Source organism: Ixodes scapularis, unplaced genomic scaffold (assembly GCF_016920785.2).
Source record: "Ixodes scapularis isolate PalLabHiFi unplaced genomic scaffold, ASM1692078v2 PGA_scaffold2__306_contigs__length_199485367, whole genome shotgun sequence".
Lineage (NCBI taxonomy): Eukaryota > Metazoa > Arthropoda > Arachnida > Ixodida > Ixodidae > Ixodes > Ixodes scapularis.
This window is the reverse complement of record NW_024609857.1, coordinates 139574770-139590383: the sequence shown is the minus strand read 5'-3', so window position 1 is coordinate 139590383 and position 15614 is coordinate 139574770. Positions and strand designations below refer to the sequence as shown.

General features: G+C 46.3%; 1 protein-coding gene across 1 annotated transcript in view; it reads left to right on the top strand.

Annotated features, from left to right (window-relative positions):
• Positions 1 to 290: 290 nt before the first annotated feature.
• LOC115327698 overlaps positions 291 to 15614 on the top strand; it is a 132704-nt gene continuing 117380 nt past the window's right edge. Inside the window, exon 1 of the mRNA XM_040210919.2 lies at positions 291 to 497. The gene's annotated coding sequence lies outside the window, so the exon portion shown is untranslated. The remainder of the gene's footprint in view (positions 498 to 15614) is intronic.

Below are 15614 nucleotides of genomic sequence, written 5' to 3'. Positions count from 1 at the left end.
CTTGAACTCTTCTGCCTCGCACAATGCTGTTGATGACTGGGTTGGGAGCGCGTCCCCGCGGAGACACGCCGCTTCCTTCACTTTTTTTCGATTACGCCCTCTCCGCACGAATGGGACGGCCGGAGAAGCGGTCGCGCGCTTCGGGATGTCGGAGACCATGCCAGCATATGTTTGTCTTTTTAGACTTACACTAGGTGACGCAAGCTACCGCCAGTTGCAAGGCGTATAGCCAGTAACATTTATCCAGCTGCCAACATCGTCCAACATCTATCTATCACGATTCACCAGCATGGCGGCATGGACGGCATGGAATGCCGGAGTCCGGCGTGGCTTTGTTGCTCGAAGGACTAGAGCCGAATGTTTCGGATGTTTCCAAGGTGCGCAACGAACGTCACTAGTTCTGCAAAGCGTCGTGTGCGAGTGCCTTGCGCGTGACAGCGTCTGCAGTCGCCGGGAGACCGGCCTCAAAGCACGACGGGCTTCGTCCTGCCACAAAGGTATGCGGAAAGTACCAGGGGGGCTATGTTGCGCTTTTTGCACTCCCAGGAGACTAGGGAGAGGGAGGTGACTTCAACGACACAGCAAACGCAGATCGGGTGTTGATTTCGTTTTCTTCTGTCAACATCCAATCTGCATTTGCTGTGTCGTTGACGTGACTTCCCTCTTCCAAGTCTCCTGGGAGTGCAAAAGGTGCAACATAGCACCCCAGGGGGGCTATGTTGCGCTTTTTGCACTCCCAGGAGACTAGGGAGAGGGAAGTGACGTCAACGACACAGCAAACGCAGATTGGGTGTTGATTTCGTTTTCTTCTGTCAACATCCAATCTGCATTTGCCTTGTCGTTGACATCACTTCCCTCTCCCTAGTCTCCTGGGAGTGCAAAAAGCGCAACATAGCCCTCCTGTTCGCACTGTCACGGCTGTGGCACCAAGCAGTGTTCGGCGCTTTGCTGTGGTCTTGTGCACCGGGATTCCTTGAAGGCTCGGTAAACACCAGCCCGCAAACATTTTAGAAATGTGACATTGATTCGTTCGTGCCATCCCGCAGTAAATGTTTTTTTTTTTAATTAAAAAGCGGCGCGAAATTCACTTCAGCACCGCTCCCCAGTTGTTTGGTTCTGATCAACGGTGCTAAATGAGCTCAGTCGACAAGCTCCGCATTAAAGCGCGAAACACACGTACGACCAAACCGTCCGATCCGACGTCCGACCGCGCAATACGACGGTCGCAGGCGAGGGTTTTCAACGCTCTCCGATGCTACGGAACCCCCTCGCCCCCCAAGGTCATTCCGGCAGTCCGCACGTCGGATCGGACGGTTTCGTTGTACATGTGTTTCGCGCTTAAAGCGCGAAACACACGTACGACCAAACCGTCCGATCCGACGTCCGACCGCGCAATACGACGGTCGGAGGTGAGGGTTTTCAACGCTCTCCGGATGGATGGATGGATGGATGCTACTGGCTATACCCTTTGTATCGGGCGGTAGCTTGCGCCACCTAGCCTACGTCTAATAAAGACAAACATTTGATTCCCCCGCCCTTCTAAGCCAATTTTCTCTCCCCCCCTCCTCCTAACTATCACCAGGTAGTGCGGGATATCGCCAGGCTGACCTTTGGGGGATCGGGCAAAAAAACTAAAAACATCACCCCCCGCCTCTTCCCCCCGGCGAGGGAGTCGCCAATTTTCCTCTGGTCAAACCTTGTCGGCGTTACCCCTGCACCCAACCCACTGGGGGACAGGGTTGAGACTTTGGGCCTGAGCCACGCGGGAGGGAGTCCCAATTTTCCTCTGTCCCGCCTGTCCCCAGCTGTGCTAGTTAGTTGTGCATCATTCAATTTTCCCTAGATAATTTCCACCAATCTTCTAACCGCCTCTTTGTTATTGTGATCCTCTTCTCCTCCGTCCTTCCATCGTCGCCAGCAAAGCCCAGGGCCCCGGCCAAACCCGTTACACCCTCAGGAAGGGCAGGACGAAGCCTCGTGCACCTTACAACTAGGTGCTCAAGTGTCTCACTCTCATCACGGCATGCAGCGCATAATGTGTCTATCTCCTGAAATTTAGCCCTATACGTCCTCGTCCTCAAAACTCCCGTTCTCGCCTCGAAAAGTAAAGAACTTCCCAGCGAGTTGTCAAACACATTTTCCTTTCGTATGTCCTGTTTTTGTGACCTGTAAACCGTTAGAGTCGATTTTTCCTGCATTCTTCCCTCCCACATTTTCCTCTCTGCCTCTTTCACTCCCTTTTTCACTGAAGTAGTCTGCTCAACCCCATCATTAGTGAGTAGGTATTTAAATGTAAGCTTTCGGGTTCGGTTTGTCCATTTTGTGTTTATGCTCTTCATGTATAAATACTTGTACACCTTACGTGCCCATCTCGTATCATCCATTTCAGTCAACCTTTGTTCAAATTTCAACTTACTGATTGCTTCCCTGCTCTCAAAAGACGACCAGCCCATGTCCCCCTGCACTCCCTCAATTGGTGTGTTTCCATGTGCTCCCAGTGCCAATCTGCCTACGCTTCTTTGCCGAATTTCTAATCCTGATTGAACCTCTGATTTCATGCAGAGCACCCCATTGCCAAAAGACAGTCCAGGTACCATCACTCCTTTCCATATACCCCTGACCACTTCATATCTGTTATAGTTCCATAGTGCCTTGAGCTTCATAATAGATGAATTTCTTTTCCCTTTTCTAATTATATTCTCCTCATGTTCTTCTAGATATTTCTTTCCCTCATTGAACCAGACTCCCAGATATTTGTATTTTTCTACATGGTCTATTAAAATGTCTTGTATCCGCAGGGGTCCCCTCTTTTCATCATTAAGCACCATTACTCCAGATTTGTCGCTACTAAAGCTCATGCCCAAGATGTCCCCTTCCTCTCCACATATGCCGGCTAGTTCCTGTAACATATCCTGGTTGTCTGCCATAAGTAATATGTCGTCCGCATACATCAGTCCTGGTATTACCTGTCTTACCTTTCTCCCTCCTTCCATATAACTCACATCAAAACCTAAGTTGCTCTGCTCTAATTTCTTTTCCATTTCCCTGAGATATATCATGAAGAGCAGAGGCGACAGTGGACAACCCTGCCGGAGCCCTCTTTTTATTGCTGCGGGTTGTGTAATTTCTGCTTCCCATGTTATAACTACCTTATTGTCTGTGTACACCTGCTGCAGAAACCTAACCAAATTTGCATCCAAATTATACTCTTTCAGCCGACCCCAAAGTATTTCCTGGCTCACATTATCGTATGCTCCCTTGATGTCCAAAAAAGCTAACCACAGCGGAGTTTGGTTCTTGATTGCTATTTCTATACATTGAGTGGTGACGAATAAGTTATCTTCCAGTCTTCTATCTCTTCGGAATCCATTTTGAAGCTCACCCAGTACTTGCGTATCTTCTGCCCATTCCTGCATTTTCTGCTTTACAATCTGCATAGCTAATCTGTAAAGAACTGAGGTTACCGTTATCGGGCGATATGACTTAATGCTGTCTTTGTTTCCTTTGCCTTTATATATTAGTCTCATTCTACTTAGTTTCCAATCATTGGGTACTTCTCCTTTCATAATTGCTTGATTAATCACCTGCCGTAACTTCAATTTGCTTGTTTTTCCTAGTGTCTTTATGAGTTCCATGGGTATGTTGTCGGGGCCTGTTGCTGTACCTGCTGGAACCTTACTTTCTGCCTTATCCGATGCTACGGAACCCCCTCGCCCCCCAAGGTCATTCCGGCAGTCCGCACGTCGGATCGGACGGTTTCGTCGTACATGTGTTTCCCGCCTTAAGGCGCAATCACACAGCGGAAAGACGTGCGTCGTGGGGTGAATTTTTTTGCTTATTTTTGTATAGGCAGCCGGCAATGGCCAGGCGGCGCCACGATAGTACTGCATTCAGCACGACCAACTCTATTACTTCCGACCACTTCACCCGGAGCGCGCCTACGGGGAGCGCTGTCCCCGGATGCGGCACGCCTAGTTTCGCGCCACTCTACTAGATGGCGCCACAGCTCAGCTGTAGAGTTCTGCTCTACAGCTGCCCTTTGTCGCCTTTGTTGTTCATGTTATACTTACAGGGATTGGAGAACAAACTAGAGCGGAGCGGATTTGGCTTCAACCTTTCTTTCATCAAGCAAGGTGAATGGATTAAACAATCACTACCGGGGCTGATGTATGCAGATGATATAGTGCTAATGGCCAGCAACAAAGATTTGCAGAAATTAATGGATAGCTGGTACAGAGGGAGATAAACTAGGTCTTAAATTTAGTCAAGAAAAATCGGCAGTGATGATTTTTAATGATAAAGATGGTGGCGAGCATAGGATACAAGAGGTCATGTTGGAGGTAGTGGATAAGTACAGGTATCTTGGGGTATGAATAAATAATGGTGTTCAGTATCTAACGGAGCATGAAAAACATGTAGCGATGAAAGGTAGCAGGAATGCAGCCGTCATGAAACATAGGGCTCTGTGGAATTACAGTAGGTATGAAGTGGTGAGGGGGATTTGGAAAGGGGTCATGGTTCCCGGCCTGACCTTCGGCAATGCGGTCCTGTGCATGAGACCAGATATTCAATCAAAGTTAGAAATTAAACAGCGGGGCGTAGGTAGGCTTGCTTTGGGAGCTCATGGAAATACGCCGAATCAGGGGGTACAAGGCGACATGGGATGGACGTCATTCGAGGGCAGGGAAGCTAGCAGCAAGATAGAATTTGAGGAGCGTTTGAGGGAAATGGAGGAAGAGCAGTGGGCTAGGAAAGTTTTCAGTTATTTGTACATGAGGAATGTAGATACCAAATGGAGAAAGCGAACTAGAAAATTATCAAGCAAATACTTGGGCGGCAGTGGGGGCGCCAACCAGGAATTACGGGTTAAGAAAAGGATAAAAGAAACAGAGAAGGGTCTGTGGGAAACGGGTATGCAGACAAAACCAGCACTGGAGACGTACAGAATGTTCAAACAGGAAATTTGCAAAGAAAATATCTACGATAATTCTAGGGGAAGCTCTTTGTTGTTTGAGGCCAGGACGGGAGTATTGCAGACTAAGACGTACCGGGTTAAGTACCAGGAGATGGACACTTTATGTAGTGTGTGTGGGGAGCAGGAGGAAACGGCTGAACACTTAATACTTTTCTGTAAAGGGCTTCACCCAACAGTTAACAGTGACCGGGCGGATTTAATCAAAGCATTGGGTTTTAAAGACAGTGACGGAAAAATAGACTTTACACGGGTAGAAATAACCAAGCGGAGGTTATCAGACTGGTGGCTAAAATCGAGGCAGGGGTGAGATTTAATCTTGGAATTCAAAACATATAATTAGATTTATAATGTTGGCTAGGTGGCGCAAGCCACCGCCCGATTCACAGGGTTTAGCCAGATCCATCTATCCATCCATCCATCCAGAGTTCGGGAGCAGAACGAAGGCTGAGCTCTCCGCGCGGCCGCAAATTGTCGATGAACAACTGACTTCCGCCTCATTCTTTTGATAAAAATTTCCTGAACTGAGAGTCTTTCCATCAGAGACCCCTAAAAGAGGCAACATGCGATTTAATGTACATTTTCGTTCAGCCTGGGCAAAAAATATAGCCACAGATCTATTGGAGTTCACTTGAAATTTCCTAAGAACTCGAGGGTTTATGGTACTGAGGGGTTGATGAATTTTCAGCATAAATTTTGTGAAGCAAGGTTAGTTCTAAGCGTGCTTTTATGTTAACTTGATTGGAAAATAGGTGTTGTTTAGTGAACTACTCAAACTGAATAATATTTACCTTTGCTACTGACGGCCTTTATCCACTCGTCCCGGATCCTTTTGGTGGGAAATTCATAAAAGCTGACTCCCACTTCCTTGCCTTGTTCTCACTTGCAGAACGGTACGCGGCAGTGCGTTTTCAGGTAAGATCGAACAACCATATCCAGTGGCCATTTTTAATTTTGATGAAAAAAAAAATTATTTTGCTTGCTTTATGGCCAGAAGAATAAAACCAATCCTTGTTTTCGGAAAAAAAATTGTCTTTGCGAAAAAGTGACAGGGCTGAATTCCACGCACAACGTCCCAGTCCTTTGGTTTCGATTAGTTTCACGTTCGGCAGTTTAGTGTTCAGTGGGGCAACCATCTCTGACGCCGACTTGATCATGACTTGGTGGGCCGTCGGAGGCTGTACAACGTTTTCTGGAGCTTGACACGACCCTAGATTTAATCACTGGCACTGGTGCCATGTCAAATTGCGGAAAAAACACACCTCGCTGACGTGTATTTGTGGCTCTGCAGCTTATGTAGTTGGTACTTGTTCCTTCTGCACCATCATTTGTGCAGGTCCAGTGAGCATACCTAAATTGGATTCCACGATTCTCCAAACCATTGTCTAATAAATTAAGTTACAGACAATCTCATTCAATCGCAATTTTTTCTCTTTTCTCTTTTTTTATGGATCTTTATTTTCTACGCGTTGTGCGGCCTTCCACGGCAGCGGATCAATTGGCGCCTCACAGGTTCATGTTCTGGCGCGTCCTGCTTCCTATATCATGTTACTGTTAAGGTTGTAGGCTGATCTGTTTGCAAAGTCGCTCCGGTTGCTTCCTTTACGTCGCGTAGATGGAGACGCTATACACCGGCTGTTGAAACAGGCACAGCGAAGCATGTTGGTGGCGCACCTCGATCGCTCGGGCCCATGGGAATTTTTGGGTCGGTTCTACGAAAATGTATTACGAATTTTCCCTTCAAAACTACCGTCCACCTCTGTGCTGTCAATTTGTCTTTTCCTGACCACCCCGTAGCATTTTTACGCTTTTTTTAATACTAATGAAATGGTGAAGAGTGGGTATGGGCACGCCCCATTTATAGCAACCGCGTTAGCGTCAATTTGGCCATGTTTCTCGCTTTACAACTCAAAAGCCACACAAATATTGCATCATGTTTTTTGTACACTCTGTTAGTACATACTATACACTTTAATTTCAGACAGTTTAAATAATATTAATGATGGTCTTTTTTTTAAATGATTTTCAAAATAATGCATTTTTAGTTAAATGCTTCTGTGTGAGCAATTCTTGTAAATTTCTCCCGCTAACCAGGACAACAATATTTCATGCAAAAATTAACTACATACAGGGCAACACACTGGCAAAGTTTGAAGACCTCAGCTTTTATAGATATGGAGAAAAATATTCTATAATCCAGAGCGTTATTGCGCAATGTGCCTGCCGTGTTTGCGATTTTGTTTTTCTCTAAATAACTACCCTAATACTCGGTGATTAATACTTTTTGTCAATTCTTCCTATGCCTAATTTGTCAGTGATTGTTTCTAGGCCCGTAGCCAGAACAGTTCTTTGGGGGAAACCGCCCGAAATGTCAACATCGCGCGATACGCAAAACGGGACGTGACTGAGGGGGCGCTTACAAATGTTTTTCGCAAAGACACTTTTTTTTTCCTAAAACAAGGATTGGTTTTATTCTTCTGGGCATAAAGCCAGCAAAATATAGTTTTTTCACCGAAATTAAAAATGGTCACCGGACATGGTTCTTCAATCTTATCTGAGATGCCCAGCAAGCAGTTAGACCATTCTGACTCTTCTCCTGTGAGCCCGTCTAATACCCCTGTCAGTCGGGAAAGTAAATGTCATTTTGATCGAATGTGATTCACCGCTTGGCAAATCGGCTGTTGATGCTGGCTCTGCATGGGGCGGGTGCACGCGCAGCGTGGCGTATTAAACACGCAAATTGGCCGATCTAAAATGTCATTTTCCTTAAATGCCATTTAACGTGCCCATCTGACAGGGGTATTACATTCTTCAATATCTGACCACCGACACGCGATTTCAACTGCCGCAAGCGTAGAAAATAACTTAGCCCAAAAGCAAGAACGAGACAAACCACGTGTAACAAGCTCGAAAATAAGCAAGAACGAACGCTTCCCGAGGCTCCGAGCAATGCTCCGAGGCGCACCAAGTACAGCCAGTGCAGCTGAGACGGATTGCCATCTCTCGGCAGATGCGCGTAATAGAACGTCGCCAAGGCGCGCGCTGTGGCCTTCGCGGGTGGAGTGGTCGGAAGTAATAGAGTTGGTCGTGGCATTCAGCGCCGCAAGCGGAGGCGCCTCTGTTAATGGGGCGGCCTATCTGCCCGCCGGGCCGTTGCGAGCGGCGGCGGCCCCGGTTTCAGCAGTCCCCGTGTGCACCTGCGTGCGTCCCTGGTTTTTTCATGCGGTTTTTTAAGACCATCGGGAGCCTTGATGGGTCCAAGTGTTTAGAGAATATTCTAGAGTTGTCATCTGGACACCAGTTTGAGTTGTCTTCACTACTTGTGGCCGCCCAATCGGTCTGTGCATCGCTCGTCTCCCAGGAAGTGACACAATACAACGAGAAGGCAGCGAATAGATTTATTGTACATCCCGGTTGCCCGTCTTCGAGAGCCGGCAGTCCGGACCCGCTGACCCTAGTTGTCGCCCATCGTTCAGAACTCAGTCGGAGCCCGTGTCCAGCAGGCCTGCGGATCGTCCTTCCCACTCCAGTGCTGCATAGGCTAGCTGTTCCGGGCTATCACAGTCAGTCTCGCTGCGGAACCACTACGGGATCGTCATAGCCCAGGCCGGTATGGCCAGGGCTCGCCGCTTCCGCCAGTCCTGACCCGAACTTCGCTGGTGGAATGCTCCCGGGGATCGCCATGGGCAAGACCAGCCAGAACGGCTCTATCGTTCCTGCCCGGTCCCAGTCTCGTGCAGCACGCTCTTCCTCTTTCCTCGCCGGCTGGCCCCGCTCGCGCCTCGCTCGGCTGTCCTCTCCTCCCGACGGCCACTCACACTAGAATAAAATTTGGAACTCAGCATGCTACATAACCGTACGCACATCGCAAAGCCTGGTGTAAAAAGGCGACAGGCAACAAAGTGTATGTAGAAGGATATCTACTCTTCGCACGAGCTGTTTCCAAACAAAAACATTGGCAGCCTGCTTTCTGCACGCCGTCACATTTGTTACTAGACTCAGCATTAAATTTGGTTGCTGAAACAAACGAAACTTTGTGCTATGAAAATCCACTCTCGCAGGTTTGGGAGGTTTTGGTTGCGACCACGCGTGCCGAACGGCATTAGCGGTGCCGGAACGGGCCGACGGGCCTTTCGCTTGAAGACCTGATCGCCCGATTCTTGACGTCACAGCGAAGCAACAATCGGCCCGATTGTTCCTATCGTATTTCCCTATGCGGCTGTCAAAGCGACTCGTAATACAACTTTTAATATGTTAATTTGCCGAGTAGCCTGCGAAACGAGTTCGTCCGACCACTTTCCGAGCCTGCACATATATTTTCATTCACTTCCCCCCAATAGTTTCTTCTCTCGACAAACGCGAGGTCTCCCGAGAAGACACCGCCGTCAAGTGGCCCTGTGTGACTGCTTAGTCTTTTACGACGTTGGCGTCGACGTGGACCAACGCGTGTTTTTTGCTCAGTGTGAATGCGCCTTTAGCCGCGCTTCGGAAAGCTGGCCCCCTCTGTTCGCGTGAGCGTGGTGGTGCTGTCGTCTCAGCCCGCCTAAAGTTCCTGTATCCGGGAAAAGTGGCGCATTCTCTTCCCTCCTCCTCCAAAAAACCTTCCTTACCCCACCTCTAACTTCCAGTTTACGACGGAAACACCCTCTGGAATTTCCCAAGCGTCTCAATGTCTCGGTCAGCTGGAGCGGGCGGGGTGCCGATCGTGTGAACTTTTCTAGTCTTATAAGTGTAGCATTGACCTCATTTAGAGTCCACATTCGCATCTGACCGTCTTGAAGCTGCTCTAGATCTGTTCGTCCAACCGTGAATCTCGAAAGTGTTTTGGATAATCGTCCCTACCGAGTCGCATGATCGGTCCGTGTCCCGTGAGTCTCCGTCCACCCTTCGGCTTCACAGGAATTGCAAGTCGTTTTTAATCATCATATCAAACCGCCAAATTGCAGTTATATTCATTAGATTTCAAATGATTCACTACTTTTTTTTTTAATATATGTCCTTGGCGAGCTTTCGGGAGGGTTTGGCCTACGGGCGCTAAAAACATTAGGCGGCCTAGAATGCGAGATACTTTTTTTCTTTCTAATCGAGGAAGCATTGATGTGGTTGACGCTAAGCTAGCATTTTTAAGCTGACTACAGTACTATTAATGATAAAAAATGGCTACATATTTCTGTGCGTGTGTACTGTATGCATGCTGTAAAAATTTGCGACACTGCGGGCCCGGCGGGCTTTTTGGTACGGGCTATGGGGCTATGCGGTGCTGCTACTCTTTCGAACGTAATAAATACTCTTTTCGTTATTTTATCTCAACCTGTTTTCTAGAAATGAAAACTTTGTTTTCATTTAGTTTTCATACTCTAATTTTATCAGTGTTTATCTTTTATGCTATTTGTTCTTATATATATAAAAAACAAAAACTCTTTATTTACGATTTACGCTGCTTTTAAACTCCTTTGCCAGCATCCTAGGGCTAGAAACTTGGCGCAGACTTGGGAACCAGCGCTCGGTTTCAGCACCTAATGGAGTGCTCATGAATTTTACTTTTATACAATTTTAATGATGACCTGAAAGTTCTCTATTCAATATGTTAATATTCATACATATTACCATTTGTAGATGTATATAAGGGAGTCTACATCAAATCTAAGAGTCAAGCAATTGCAAGTTATTTCAGTAGATAAGGAATGAGGTAAAAAAAAAATCAAATGTCATTCATAGCGAGTTCGTTTCACGGCACTCGTGCCCACGCGTGCCCACTCGCAGCGTGGAACGGGTTCGTTTCGGCCGGCACTCCACGAGTGGTTGCACTCTCCGAGTTCGTTTCAGCGCTGACACCCCACGCGTGCATGCACTCGCTGCACCGAGAAAATCGGGAGTGCGCCAAAATGCAATCCCGTCATGCCTCGCTCCGGCGGGGCCGGCGAGGAGCGGGAGCAGACGACGAGGGTTCGTCTGCTACGATATGTCCCGGAACCGAACGGAAAAAAAGTAGATTTTCTGATAGAAATCGCGTCCCGCGGGCCACGAAATCAAACGCGAGCTTGAATTGTGAGCGTCTGCTGTTTCCCGAAGAAAGCAATTGACAACCCGTGATTTATTTGCAGGTTTTAAATCGCTCTGTTGCCGTACAAACGCTGAAATATACCAGTGTGTAAAGGAATGCTCAGAACAAACGTAACAGCGGCCCCCGAGATATCTATCACCATCCGTGTGCGGGGAAAAAATTTAACATTTGTCGACAAAGCTCCCCCAGCAGAAACCTCTGACTGCTCAATAAGCATCAGAGAAAGCTAAAGATGGTAACTTTACCCGAGGATTGGGCAACATCATCATGTTTAACATTTACCTACGTCAGCTAACTTGCCCCGTCGTATTTTGTTCGAGAATGTTCTTGTTCTCGACGCCCTCACCAAGGCTAATATCTGATCCACCTATAATGACGATCCAAATAGAAAGTTCCAGTTTTGCTGGATATTCCAACAGGCTAGTTTTAAGCCGCACCCTTTCAGCGGTTCACGCATAATACCATGTTCAAACGGATCATGCTTGTGCTCGGACAGCATCATCAGGTTTCTTCAGTGTAAACGGTTATAAGGATTGAAAGATCTCAACCAGCTGCTTTGTAGACAGCTGGTTGCGGAAATTTACGCCGTCTGTAACTATCTCTGCGGCAGCCGAGCTGCTTGAAGTCATCGCAACTATAAACTACAGGTTGCAGCGACCAACGTTCCTAGATAAACGTTGGTAGCGACTGCATTCTCGCATTCCCACGCATTACTCCGATCAGAAAGGCGCTAGTTTCGGTTTAAAGTCGGTACCTTTTCTACAACATAGATGGCGGCAGAATCAGTCTTTTGCACTCGGTGCATTTGGCGAGTTCGTTTGAGTCCAGTTTTCCGTGCAACAGTCTGAGAGTGCGATGCATTCTGGGAGAGAACTCGAACGGTGCCAGTGCGTGTGAAACGAACTCGCTATCAGAGAACAATGCAAAACAAGTGAATGCGAGATAAACATCTCCATAAAAATACACAAGCACAGATGACGTTAAAGAGAACAAAATCAAAGTCAATTTTATTTGTTTCACAGAACTGCCAGCCAAGTAAAAGGCTATGCCAGGTGTATGCACTACAGGTAGAACACATGCTGAGTACAGAACAGTATAGATCACAGAATTAAAAAAGGAGATAAATGACACGGACACACACCATACGCCATCAAAATGCTTTCTTAACAATCCACAAATGTGCAGGTAGCTTTGCTGACAGGTGCAGTCACTTTTATATATCATAAAATACTTATAAAGCCCTTACACCTTCTAATGATCTGACTGATATGTAACACCTGAGGAGGGAATGAATTGTACAAACTGCAAGGGATTAAACGTCGAGTTCCTTGATGAGACGGGTCTGGAGTTATCTGTCTGTAGGTGCATACTCAAGATAAGGATGCACGAGTGTGTTATATGCTGCAAGTTTGACTCACCTTGTATGCTAAGAATCCATGATCTTGTGCATTATGTCCGACACAAACTTGAAGTGCTGGAGAGGCCAATGAAGTCTGCGTTCTACAGGCAAAAGATACCTCAATTCCCCAGTACCACAATGAAACCATATGGGAACCGCAAGAAAGATGAATCTTGAACATGTTCTCGAGGGTACCTTTACTCCATGCAGTCCCCTTCATACTGGACTTTTCGAGACACTCAAGTTCATCTGTGACGACAAGGCACTTTAGTCAAAATTTTAAATTGTTCTCTTTATGTTGCAACTGATACTCCTGTCATGCTTTTTTTTTTCTGCATTCAATACAGTTGTCTTAGTAGCTCTTTGTTATTCATCAGTACTCCAGAAAGACTGGCATTCTGATGATACTACCTGATACCAAGTGTAAACAGTCTGTCTGAAAAATAAAAAAAGATTACTATTTAGTCTTGTTAAGTGGCTAACAGTGAGACAATAAGCTCGGATGTAAGTATTGGTGTGTAACTGTCTGCACTCTGTCAGAAAATAAACGGCAGTCGAAAATGAAAACTCACCAGCTGTTGCTGCGGCAATCTGTCCAGGACAAGCTGGGGAAGCAAGGGCTCGTAGGGTACTGCTCAGACCTTGCTCTGGCAGCTATGGGACGGCACATACTTCTACAGGGTCTGTCCCAAAAGTTCCTGGAAATGTTTTATTTATAAATCATTTATTCAATATTAGTTTACAATCTTTTCAGAACTCTTCAAAGTATTCTCCTCCTGCTTCGATGCACCGTTGCCAACGCTTCACCCATTCATTGAAGGTGCCCCGGAAGCTGTCATCAGGAACCTCTTTCAGTGAGGTCGTCTCTGCTGCTTTTACCGTCTCCAGCGTCCCATGCTGAGTTCCTTTCAGGGTTCTTTTGATTCCTGGCAACAAAAAGAAGTCCAGTGGTGCCAGATTGGGGCTGTACGGTGTCTGAGGCAGCGTTGCCCCAGACACCAGTTGCTGGCCAGTTTGGCCAGCAACTCGGAGACAATGAGTGGGGTGTGGCTTGACGCGTTGTCATGGTGCAAGATCTAATTGTCGCGAATTTCTTCTTTCTTTTCGGACTCGTCGAACCCTGTTGCACAACCGTTTTGAGCACTTCACAGTAAAACTCCTTGTTGATTGTTTGTCCCTGTGGCACGAATTCACTGTGAACCACACCTTTTCTGTCAAAAAACACAATGAGCATTGCCTTGATTCGCGATTTGCTCATCCTTGCTTTTTTTGGGCGAGGAGACTCCATGGTGTGCCACTCGCTGCTCTGACGCTTTGATTCGGGATTGTACTCAAAAATACACGTCTTGTCCCCTCTGATCACTCTGTCCAAACATTTTGGGTCCGTTTTGTAGTGTTCATGCAATTCCTGGCACTTCACTCGTCAGGACCTTTGGCACCATTTTTGCGCAGACTTTCCTCATTTGAAGATCCCCCGTTAAAATGCGACAAACAATTCTTTTGGGTATTCCACACTCCTCTGCAATCATCCGAACACTTAATTGCCAATCTTTGTCCAAAACATGACACACTTTTTGCACCGAGTTGTCTGTCTGTGATGTCGACGGGCGTCCCAAGCGGTCGTCGTCATTGATGGGCTCCTGACCTTCCCGGAACTTCTTGTGCCACATAAAAGTTTGGCTTTGTTTCATCGCGTTGTCACCGTATGCTTTGCAAAGCATTTCGAGCGTCTCCGCCCCATTTTTATTCAGTTTCACACAAAAATTGATTGCATAATGTTGCTCCAAAACTGGTCCATTTTTTTCTCGACGAGGGTGCAGCAGGTATCTCTGCGCGGAGCATGACCTGCCTCTACAACTGTCCGCAGGCAACTGAGACTGGTCTCGTTTCGAAGCTCAGATTCCCCACTAATTTCTCCGCCCGAAGCCCTGCCCCGCCAGGCGGCATTGCAGACTACAAAAAATCATTCCGGGAAGTTTTGGGACAGACCCTGTAGAATGAATCAATGAACAGAGGCCACAGTTGTTGTAGGTGTGCCTCGGTTGACCTGGAAACCGTATCATTGTGCTAAACTCATAAGCAGCTGCAGCCCAGCACCCCAGCCTTCCTATGTCACATTCTCAGGGTAGCTAAAATGTTTTCATTTTGGCTCGAAATAGATCGCAGAAACGTCGCGAGATCAATAAAAGAACATTATCATTTATGGACAACTGCAACGTTAAGAAAGTAGTAGTTAACATAAAGCAAATTTAAATTAACGTGTGCTTATAAACGCGTCAGCAAGTTGCTGTCAAGCACATGGAGCATGCATACGCTTACACAAATGAACTCGCTTAACATAGTCATTGAGGGTGTCTCACAATTCGTACACTGTTGCCGCAAAGCTGTAGCAGGTACTGTAAAATAACGGTTCTAATATCTATCGCACATTTACACATACATCTCCAAATATACACACAAATCCGCGCTGATTGGAAGTGATGTCTTGAAATTCTTGCCCCTTAATCACACGTCTCCGAAATGGCACGCACACGCAAGGGAGCGAGGTTGTCACACACGTAAAGAACACATGAAAGAAATAACTCAGTTTTTTTGTTTTTTTTTAATTTGTAAATACTGTACGCCCTTCTGGGTGCTTTACAGGAGTGGAACTTCAGTTTTCATATCGTGCAATATTATATAAATTTCTTTACACCTTATACATTTTATATCAATTTGCAAAACCGCACTGGTTCATATCACTTCACATCACGCTACACAAGCTATCAGTGTACCTAGGGTGATTTCAGATAAGATCGCCCAAAGGGTGGCTGGTCGACATTTTTAAATCAACTGATGTTTTCATATGCCATTGTCTAGTGTCTGGTATAAACGAATCCACACTTAGTTTGGACCAGAAAAAAAATTTGGGGACAGGCAAAATCGTAAGGCATGAAGAGGTGGACAGTTACATTAACATATACTGATGGAGGGGGCACGTTTGAAAGTGAATAACTAAAAGGATAATGTTAGAAGAATTCTAATACTTTTTAAAAACAAACTATGGGTACATCTTGTTTGTAATATGAAGTAATAATATTTATTTAGATTTTATTTATTTTTCTAAAAATTGCCAAACATGCCTGCTCGAACGACAAATGGCAAGATTTGGACAACTGTATCTCAGGAAATAATTTAAT